Consider the following 12,133-nt stretch of genomic DNA (forward strand, 5'->3'; position numbering starts at 1 on the left):
GTCTTGTAGCAGATGCGAGCTTCAACTGGAAGCCAGTGGAGTGTGCGGAGGAGCGGGGTGACGTGAGAGAACTTGGGAAGGTTGAACACCAGACGGGCTGCGGCGTTCTGGATGAGTTGTAGGGGTTTAATGGCACAGGCAAGGAGCCCCGCCAACAGGGAGTTGCAGTAATCCAGACGGGAGATGACAAGTGCCTGGATTAGGACCTGCGCCGCTTCCTGTGTAAGGCAGGGTCGTACTCTGCGAATGTTGTATAGCATGAACCTACAGGATCGGGTCACCGCCTTGATGTTAGCGGAGAACGACAGGGTGTTGTCCAGGGTCACGCCGAGGCTCTTAGCACTCTGGGAGGAGGACACAATGGAGTTGTCCACCGTGATGGCGAGATCATGGAAAGGGCAGTCCTTCCCCGGGAGGAAGAGCAGCTCCGTCTTGCCGAGGTTCAGCTTGAGGTGGTGATCCGTCATCCACACTGATATGTCTGCCAGACATGCAGAGATGCGATTCGCCACCTGGTTATCAGAAGGGGGAAAGGAGAAGATTAATTGTGTGTCGTCTGCGTAGCAATGATAGGAGAGACCATGTGAGGATATGACAGAGCCAAGTGACTTGGTGTATAGCGAGAATAGGAGAGGGCCTAGAACTGAGCCCTGGGGGACACCATTGGTGAGAGCACGTGGTGCAGAGACGGATTCTCGCCACGCCACCTGGTAGGAGCGACCTGTCTGGTAGGATGCAATCCAAGAGTGAGCCGCGCCGGAGATACCCAACTCGGAGAGGGTGGAGAGGAGGATCTGATGGTTCACAGTATCAAAGGCAGCAGATAGGTCTAGAAGGATGAGAGCAGAGGAGAGAGAGTTAGCTTTAGCAGTGCGGAGAGCCTCCGTGACACAGAGAAGAGCAGTCTCAGTTGAATGACCAGCCTTGAAACCTGACTGATTTGGATCGAGAAGGTCATTCTGAGAGAGATAGCAGGAGAGCTGGTCAAGGACGGCACGTTCAACCCCAACAGGTTAAACGTCCGAAGCCTGCTACAGAAAATCGATGAGATACGCTTGTTGGTTTGCAAATCAGAGGTGGGTGTCTTATGTTTTACTGAGACATGGTTGGATTCATCTGTTTGTGACTCAGAAATTGAGATAGGTAATTACTCTGTTCTCAGGAAGGATCGGAATCGGAACAGTGGGGGAATATGTGCGTTTGTAAGATCTGACATTGCTTTTAACGTCAGGTCGGATTTAAACGCCGATCTGGAGATTGTCTGGCTGGATATCTGCCTTCCCAAAACCAAGACGATTTTGTTGGGGGTGTGTTATAGGCCGCCCAAGCAGAATGCATTCTATGAAGGTCTTGAAATTGTGTTGTCAAACTGTAATGATTCGCTGTTGAAGGAAATCATTTTGTTAGGGGATTTCAATACTGATGTCTGCAAAAAGAATAGCCCAGCCCACAATGTATTTATGCACTTTTGTAGATCACTTGCTCTGACCCAAATGATAAAAGATCCCACCAGGATATGTGCAACAGTGCAAAGTACAATTGACTTAATATTGGTGTCTGATAAATCAAAAATATCGCAGAGTGGAGTAATAGTCTATGGAATCAGTGATCATTTTATTACATTTTGCACAAGGAGGATTTTTTAAGATATATTTAAGTGTCACAAAACCGTTAGAATCAGAGGACTCAAAAAATACTGTGTAGAAAAGTTAGGGGAGGAAGTGGGTAAAATTGACTGGTCACCTGTGCTAGATAGTGTAGGGGTAGACAGTGCCTGGGAAGCCTTTAAATGTAGATTCCTTGATGTGGTGAATGTGATGGCTCCCATTAGACGGGTCAGGGTAAAGCAGAGATCTAGCCCTTGGTTTAATCATGAGATTCTAGAATCTATCCAAGCAAGGAATAAGGCCTTTAAGAAATTTAAGAACTCTCAAGAGCAGCATGATTTTGTCCTATATAAACGTCACATAAATGAAGCACAGAGCAGGATGGATGAAGCTAAGAGGGGTTACTTTGCTGAGAAAATAATTGAAAACAAAAATGACCCTAAAAAGCTTTGGAAATCATTTAAGGAACTAGGCTGTAGTAGAACTACCAAAACACACTCAACAGTATTGGACTGAACATCAAAGGGGAGATGGTATATGAAAAAGCAGAGGTTGCCAATGAATTCAACTTTTATTTTTACTTCTGTTGCCAGCAAGCTGGTTAGCAAGCTGCCCACCAGTTCTGGTTTGTATGGAAGCAACCAAGTCAAGAAGTATTATGTAGAGTTAGGGGTTCAGCCAAACTCTTTTTCTTTTGCAAAGGTAGCAACAGCCAAAATAGTCAGTATGCTGGCAGAGCTTAAATGCTCCAAAGCCACAGGCCTGGATAATATTCCTGCAAGGTTTCTAATAGATTCTGCTGAGCAAATTGGCCCTTGTATTATGCATATTGTTAATCTCGCTCTTGAACAAGTCACCTTTCCCTGGGACATGAAGTCTGACCCTGGGAATTAGAGGCCTGTATCTATCCTCTGTGTAACATCAAAGATCCTGGAGAGAATTGTACATGAGCAAATGTATGAATATGTTAACAAACAGGGTCTAATGTATGATTTTCAGTTGGGTTTTAGAAAAACATACTCCACTCATTCATGTCTACTTTACTTGACTGACTTCATCAGGAAAGAGATTGACGAGGGAAATCTGTGTGGAATGGTACTGCTTGACCTACAGAAGGCTTTTGATACAGTTAACTACTGTCTCCTAATCTCCAAACTGGAGGCACTGGGGTTAAAACCTGTTAGGGCTAGGGGGCAGTATTTGCACGGCTGGATAAAAAAATGTACCCGATTTAATCTGGTTACTAATCCTACCCAGTAACTAGAATATGCATATACTTATTATATATGGATAGAAAACACCCTAAAGTTTCTAAAACTGTTTGAATGGTGTCTGTGAGTATAACAGAACTCATTTGGCAGGCAAAACCCTGAGACAGATTCTGACAGGAAGTGGATACCTGATGTGTTGTATTACCTTTAAACCTATGCCATTGAAAAACACAGGGGCTGAGGAATATTTTGGCACTTCCTATTGCTTCCACTAGATGTCACCAGCCTTTACAAAGTGTTTTGAGTCTTCTGGAGGGAGATCTGACCGAACAAGAGCCATGGAACGATGATGGCCCATTAGACACCTGGCGCGCGAGTTCATGTTGGGTACCCTCGTTCCAATACGTTATAAAAGAGAATGCATTCGTCCACCTTGAATATTATTCATGTTCTGGTTAAAAAAGGCCCTAATGATTTATGCTATACAACGTTTGACATGTTTGAACGAACGTAAATATATTTTTTCCCCTCGTTCATGAAGTGAAGTCCGGCGGGCTTAGATCATGTGCTAACAAGACGGAGATTTTTGGACATAAATGATGAGCTTTTTTGAACAAAACTACATTCGCTATGGACCTGTGATACCTGGAAGTGACATCTGATGAAGAGAATCAAAGGTAATGGATTATTTACATAGTATTTTCGATTTTAGATCTCCCCAACATGGCGGCTAGTCTGTATCGCAACGCGAATTTTTCTGGGCGCAGTGCTCAGATTATTGCAAAGTGTGATTTCCCAGTAAGGTTATTTTTAAATCTGGCAAGTTGATTGCGTTCAAGAGATGTAAATCTATAATTCTTTAAATGACAATATAATATTTTACCAATGTTTTCTAATTTTAATTATTTAATTTGTGGTGCTGACTTGAATGCCGGTTATTGGAGGGAAACGATTTCCTGAACATCAACGCCACAGTAAAATGCTGTTTTTGGATATAAATATGAACTTGATAGAACTAAAAATGCATGCATTGTCTAACACAATGTCCTAGGAGTGTCATCTGTTGGAGATTGTAAAAGGTTAGTGCATAATTTTAGCTGATTTTATGGTTTTGGTGACGCCTGTCTTTGAATTGGCACAACATTACACACAACTCTTGTAAATGTACTGTCCTAACATACTCTAAATTTATGCTTTCGCCGTAAAACCTTTTTGAAATCGTAAAACGTGGTTAGATTAAGGAGATGTTTATCTTTCAAAGGGTGTAAAATAGTTGTATGTTTGAAAAATTTGAATTTTGACATTTATTTGGATTCAAATTTGCCGCTCTTGAAATGCACCTGCTGTTGATGGAGTGCACCACGGGTGGGACGCTTGCGTCCCACCTAGCCCATAGAGGTTAAGCAATATCCCTCTAGGCTGGGTAGAGTCCTATTTATCAGGAAGGGAGCATGTAGTAGAGGTTAATGGTTCACTGTCTCATGCAAAACCAATGAGTTGTGGCGTTCCGCAGGGGAGCGTGCTTGGGCCTCTGCTGTTTTTATTGTATATTAATGATATGAAAGATGCTTGTTCTTGCCGACTTTTTCTTTATGCGGATGACTCTACACTTCTGGTGTCTCACAAAAGTAAAACTATGTTGGAGAGCATACTTAGCACAGAGCTTACTAACATTAGCAAATGGCTTGGAGATAATAAGCTATCTCTGCACTTAGAGAAAACTGAAGCAATTATTTTTGGATCCAGACCTAAATTTTGTAGGTCATCTGAAATCAGAGTGGAGTTAGGGGGTGAGGTGCTGACTACTAAAACCTCTGTTAGCTACTTGGGATGTATCCTTGATGGAAGCTTGGGAGGTGTGAGCATGGCCAATAAGGTGCTAGGGAAAGTTAATGCTAGGAATACGTTTTTGGCTAGAAAGTCCAAGCTGCTTGATAAGGACTCCATGAAAGTGCTAGCTACTGCCCTCATTCAATGCCATTTTGACTATGCTAGTACTTCCTGGTTTGGGGGCTTATCTAAACTTATAAAGGGGAATCTCCAGATAGCCCAGAATAAGTTGATCAGGGTAGTATTGAAGGTGAGCCCACGTACTCACATAGGCAGGAGCTGCTTTCAGGAAATAAACTGGCTGCCTGTTGAGGCTAGGGTGTCCCAGGTTAGACTAGGTTTGGTTTACAGGAGTATTTATGGTCCTGCGCCCAGATATCTAAGTGATTACTTTCCTCGGGTTAGGGATGCACACAATCACAGCACCAGATCAGGTGTTGCTGATGTGTGCTTATACAGGTTCAGGAGTAATGCTGGGAAAGGTACTTTCTTGTATACTGGAGCCTCAGAATGGAATGAGTTGCCTCTGCCTATAAAAACAACATCCTCTCTGGACAGCTTTAAAAAATAAAGTAAAAATATGTTTGATGTCCTCTGTGCCCATATGAATAACCCCTATGATGTAACTGGAATGATGAGATAGATGTTCTTCTTTTATGTTTTTGTTTTATTATTTCACTGCCGTACTGTGTTCGATCTTGTCTAGCCATCTTGTCTCAAGAGGACCACAATGGAAATAAGTCCCAGACCTTATTGTGTGTTATCCTCAATGATTTTATTAATGTGCATGTATGGGTTTTAAGTTTTATGTGTGCTTGTTTTTTAAAATGGTTGAATGAATAAACTAAACTAAATCTGATGTCTGAGGCGTCAACCTCCACCACGAACTGGCGGGACGGGTCCGGATAGATTAAGATGGGAGCTGTAGTGAATCGCTGCTTGAGGTCTGAGAACACCCGGTCAGTTGCTGGAGACCATATGAACGGAATCTTGGGAGAGGTGAGTGCAGAGAGGGGGGAAGCAAGGGTGCTGTAACCTCAGATGAAACGACGGTAGAAATGAGCAAACCCCAGGAAACTTTGTAGCTGCACTCTGGATGTGGGTTGAGGCCAATCCACCACCGCTCTCACCTTGTCAGGGTCCATCTGAATATTCCCTGCACCGATGACGTATCCTAGGAATGAGATGGTGGAGCGATGGAACTCACATTTCTCTGACTTCACGAAAAGCTGGTTCTCCAGGAGATGCTGGAGGACCTGTCGGACATGGAGGATGTGCTCTTGAGCTGACTGGGAATAAATGAGGATGTTGTCGAGGTTGACAAACACAAATCGGTTCAACATGTCATGGAGCACATAATTGACTAGGGCCTGGAACACTGCAGGAGCGTTGGTCAGTCCGAACGGCATCGCCAGGTACTCGTAGTGCCCGCTAGCCGTGTAAAACGCTGTCTTCCACTCGTCTCCTTCCCATATCCGAACCAGATGGTAGGCGTTCTGAAGGTCCAACTTGGAGAAGATGACCGTCCCCTGGAGAGGCTCGAAAGCTGAGGAAATGAGTGGTAGCGGGTAAAGTTTAACCGTAAAGTCAGTAAGACCCCGGTAGTCGATACATGGACGCAGCGGGGGAGGCAGATGGACGCATAATCCCTGCAGCGAGAAAGTCCTCAATGTACCCTTTCATTGCTTTGGTCTCCAGACCCGACAGGGAATAAAGTCACCCCAGAGGCAGTGCGGTGCCTGCGAGAAGGTCAATGCGGAGGAAGAGATGTAGCGCAGGCAGAGTTGAAAACCTCCCGTGATGTCCTGGTACTCCGCGGGAACGGCGGAGAGGTCCCGAGGCTTTACCCATGCCCGCAAGGAGACATTCCGGGGCAGGCTGCGCCGACTTCAGACAATGTGCATGGCAAAAATGGACTCCAACCCGTGATGGAACCCGTAGCCCAGTCGATTAGGTGGTTGTGCATCTGGAACCATGAAAACCCCAAAACCATGGTTACATGAGGAGACTCAGGAGCAGAAACTGCATAGCCTCACTGTGGTTGCCTGACGCTCGCAGGTTGATCGGAACCGTATTGTGGGTGACTCTGCCAATAGAATTCCAATCCAGCGTTCTGACGTCCATCGGGATGGAAAGGAGTTGAGTGGAGATACCCAGCTCCGACACCAGGGTAGTGTCCATAAAGCTCTTATCGGCCCCAGAGTCAATGAGCACCCAAATGGATTTGGACTGGTCTCCCCACAACAAGGTAACATAGATGGGGTAACGAGTAGTGAGAGATTGGAAACTCCCCGTACAGCTCCCCAGTGTACTCGTACTAACTGATGAGCCTGGTCTTTTAACCTCTATGGGCTAGGTGGAACGCTTGCGTCCCACCTACGTAACAGCCACTGGCAGCCTGTGGCGCGATTTTCAAAACCTTAAAAATCCTATTACTTCAATTTCTCAAACATATGACTATTTTACAGCTATTTAAAGACAAGACTCTCGTTAATCTAACCACACTGTCCGATTTCAAAAAGGCTTTACAACGAAAGCAAAACATTAGATTATGTCAGCAGAGTACCAAGCCAGAAATAATCAGACACCCATTTTTCAAGCCAGCATATAATGTCACCAAAACCCAGAAGACAGCTAAATGCAGCACTCACCTTTGATGATCTTCATCAGATGACAACCCTAGGACATTATCTTATACAATACATGCATGTTTTGTTCAATCAAGTTCATATTTATATCAAAAACCAGCTTTTTACATTAGCATGTGACGTTCAGAACTAGCATACCCCCCGCAAACTTCCGGGGAATTCGCTAACATTTTACTAAATTACTCACGATAAACGTTCACAAAAAGCATAACAATTATTTTAAGAATTATAGATACAGACCTCCTCTATGCACTCGATATGTCCGATTTTAAAATAGCTTTTTGGTGAAAGCACATTTTGCAATATTCTAAGTACATAGCCCAGGCATCACGGGCTCGCTATTTAGACACCCGGCAAGTTTAGCACTCACCATAATCATATTTACTATTATAAAAGTTTGATTACCTTTTGTTGTCTTCGTCAGAATGCACACCCAGGACTGCTACTTCAATAACAAATGTTGGTTTGGTCCAAAATAATCCATCGTTATATCCGAATAGCGGCGTTTTGTTCGTGCGTTCCAGACACTATCCGAAATAGTAAAGAAGTGTCGCGCGCATGGCGCAATTCGTGACAATAAAATTCTAAATATTCCATTACCATACTTCGAAGCATGTCAACCGCTGTTTAAAATCAATTTTTACGACATTTTTCTCGTAGAAAAGCGATAATATTCCGACAGGGAATCTCCTTTTCGGCAAACAGAGGAAAAAATCCCAAAGGCGGGGGCGGTCGGGTCACGCGCATAAGCCCAGTGTCCCTTGATCGGCCACTTGAGAAAGGCGATAATGTGTTTCAGCCTGGGGCTGGAATGACGACATTCTGTTTTTTCCCGGGCTCTGAGCGCCTATGGACGACGTGGGAAGTGTCACGTTAGAGCAGAGATCCTTAGTAAATGATAGAGATGGAAAAGAAGTTCAAGAAATGGTCAGACAGGCCACTTCCTGTAAAGGAATCTCTCAGGTTTTGACCTGCCATTTGAGTTCTGTTATACTCACAGACACCATTCAAACAGTTGTAGAAAATTTTGGGTGTTTTCTATCCATATGTAATAAGTATATGCATATTCTAGTTACTGGGTAGGAGTGGTAACCAGATTAAATCGGGTATGTTTTTTATCCAGCCGTGTCAATACTGCCCCCTAGCCCTAACAGGTTAATGGGCAGGTAGATAAGAAATGTCCCGTAGCTCCACAATACAGACAGCCCTTAGTGTTCAGTCTGCGTAAGCGCTCAGCAGGAGACAATCTAGCCCTGCCCAGATGCATGGGCTCTGTAGGAGGCGAATCGACTGCCCTCGTGATTTCCGAGGGAACTCGGGTGACACTGGATTCTCTGGGAAATGTATTTCTGGGATTCCTCGGAGGTGAGGGGGAATTTGAGGACAAGCGAGCGCGACAGGGAAAATACCCCATCTCCCTCCTGCATTCCCGTAGCTGCCCATTGATCTGGATGGTCAAGTCTATGAGTGAGTCGAGGTCCATGGGCAGCTCCAGGACTGCGAGCTCATCTTTAATCACATCCGATATTCAGTGAAGGAACATGTCGAACAGGGCTTCCAGGTTCCAGGCACTCTCAGCTGCCAATGTGCAGAAATCCACACTACGGAAGTCTTGACGTAGTTGGAGCAGCTTACGAGCAGCCTCTCTCCCAGACAACAGAGAATCAAACACTTTTCACTCCTCTGCCACAAACTCTTCCAGCCTGAGGCAAACGGTGGGCTGTTGCTCCCACACCGCCGTAGCCCCGGCGAGGGCCCTCCCGGACATCAGCGTTATCAAGTACACTATCTTCGAGCGGTCCAAGGGGAACGAAGAAGGCTGCAGCTCGAAGATGAGGGAGCACTGGGAGAGAAATGCCCAGCAGGTTTCAGAATCTCCAGTGCCGCTGGTGGCAGGGTTGCTAAGAGTCTGGGGGATTACTGTTGTGGCTTGCTGCCTAGTTGGGAATCCGTGGAATTGCTCTAGCAATGTATTGAATGCATGGTCATGGCGTTCTGCCAGCCTCCATAAGGCTGCAGTAACTCCTTGTGTCTTCCAATGGTGGCTCCTTGGGAGGAGACAGCGTTGCGGAGCTGGTTCGAGTCTGCTGGGTCAGTCATGGCCAGTTCGTACTATCACGGCTCAGGCTAAGACCTAGATGCAGACACAGAAGGCGGATAGTACGAGTCTGAGAGTTTATTACCGTGCAAGGGGCAGGCAATCGGTAGGTCAAGGCAGGCAAAGAGTCGTAATCCAAATCAGAGTCAGGCAGGTACAGGACGGAAGGCAGGATCAAGGTCAGGACAGGCAGAAAGGTCAGAACTGGGAAGACTAGAAAAAGTCAAAACTAGAGCACAGGAAACACGGGAACACACTGGTGGGACTTGACGGGACAAGACGAACTGGCAACAGATAAACAGAAAACGCAAGTATAAATACACATGAGGTAATGGGAGACACCTGTTGGGGTTGGAGACAATCACAAGGCAGGTGAAACGTGTCGGTATTAACCCACCCCGTACGCTAGCACATCACAAGCACAGAGCTACACCTCGCAGTAGTGTGACTCCATAAAACCTTCCACAGAGTGGGTTAGATCAAATGGATGTTGATGTCCATTATCACATTCTGCACTAGTTCCTCTTCTGCAGCCTAATGGTGTTAGATTGGCGGCAGCCAGTGTCTGGCAGGATTCAGAGGTGCATAGGATTGATTAACAACACTGTTATTCTTTCTACTAAAACTGTGGCGCATCACCTATGCACAAAACCCCATAGTATAGGTCTATGACAGCACGTAAGTCTGTGGGTTACTGATGTCATCAAATATTCAAAGTGCCTTATATTGCCAATAAGTTTTACTATCCCTTGAGTTCTGAAGTATCCTAAAGACTTGTTGCACTTGAAGTTGAAGCCGATTCTCATCCTCCCTATGTGTTTCAGTACGGGATGTTTGTTTTCTGCCTCCTACGGAATTCCTCTGAAAATGTATCGTTTGGAGTAACGTGAAACTCAGGGCTGTTGACACAGCCAGAGCTACAGCTTCCCAAAGCAGACAGCCATACAGCCAGGGAGCCAGCCAGCCATGAAGTAGCCAACCAGCCAGCCAGCCACGGAGCAGCCAGCCATGGCACAGCCAGCGAGCTTCGGAGCAGCCGACCAGCCAACCAGCCACAGAGCAGGCTACCAGTCAGCCGGCCACAGAGCAGCCAACCAGCCAGCCGCGGAGCAGCCATCCAGCCCCAGAGCTTCAGACCAGCCAGCCAGCCAGCCAGCCTGCCACTGAGCAGCCAGCCGACCAGCCAGCTACGGAGCAGCCAGACACGGAGCAGCCAGCCACCCAGCAGCCAGCCACAGAGCAGTCTAGCACAGTGTTGCCCTCTGCGCCGACCGACACGTCTCCCCACCTCCCCGGTGATTGACATATCTCATTAACGTCGAGTTATTTAACACCCAAACACTAAGAGCTGGACACATGATCCAGCCCATCCTGCCCACCTTAAGCTGTGACTCAGGCCACTAAGTTCATAAACAATGGGGCTAGGACCCACACTGACACACACACACACACACACACACACACACACACACACACACACACACACACACACACACACACACACACACACACACACACACACACACACACACACACACACACACACACACACACACATCTCTGTTTCCTCTTAGAGTCAGATGACAGGTAGCCTAGCTACCCAGAAGGGTTTTAGAGCTGAACTGACGTGTAGCCTATTTTGAGATATTGGATGGTATATAAAAACAATTGTTGTAATGAACCCTAGATAATTTAGGCCAGGAGGACCCATTATCATTGCCAGCTTTGCTAAAGTAATCTAGATGGAGAAGAGGGTTAAGGCAGACATTTTTAACATTACTGTTTATTTAAGAGAGTAAAACATCTAGCATCACCAATAACATTCAATATTTTGCACTGGATTTGATATTTATATTAAAATTATTAAATTATTATGATATGTTGAAACTTCTGTACTACTTTGTTTAGAATATTCACGTTTCATGAATTTTTAGCTCTTTAAAAGTCATATTGCTCAACAGTAAACCACAACTTATCCAGAACGCTGCAGCTCGCCTGGTTTTCAACCCTCCCAAGTTCTCTCATGTCATCCCACTCCTCCGCACACTACACTGGCTTCCAGTCGAAGCTCGTATCCACTACAAGACCATGGTGCTTACCTACAGAACAGCAAGAGGAACTGCCCCTCCCTACCGTCAGGCTATGCTCAAATCCTACACCCCAACCTGAGCACTCCATCTCTTAGAACCTCAGGTCTCTTGGAACTCCCACCCCTACAGGAGGGCAGCTCACACTCAGCCCAGACCAAGCTCTTCTCTGTCCTGGCACCCCAATGGTGGAACCAGCTTCCTCCTGAAGCTAGGACAGCAGAGTCCCTGCCTATCTTCCGAAAACATCTGAAACCCTACCTCTTCAAACAGTATCTTAAATAATCATCCTCCTCACCTCGACCCCAAAAATAAATACAAATAAATAACCTGAACCAGCACTTGTACTTCACCCTGTAAACGTGAACAACAACACTGCCCACTCATCTGAAACTCTCTGTGCCCGCTCCTCTTCCATGTCCATATCGTTCCGGGGCTCTGTGTAAGCTATTCACTATAGCTATTAGCCATACAGCCACAACCTGAACAAAAACACTGCCCTCTCATCTGCCTTTGTGTGATGATTCAGGTGGGGAGATTGTGTGAGATGTAGCCCCACAAGGATGGCTGCTTTCCCCACAACGATGGCTGAGTAATCGTGGCCTAAGCAGCCACCCGGGAACCAGGAACACAGTCAGCCGATATAAACCAC

The sequence above is a fragment of the Salmo salar genome, chromosome 04 (assembly GCF_965601325.2).
Source record: "Salmo salar chromosome 04, fSalSal1, whole genome shotgun sequence".
Taxonomy (NCBI): domain Eukaryota; kingdom Metazoa; phylum Chordata; class Actinopteri; order Salmoniformes; family Salmonidae; genus Salmo; species Salmo salar.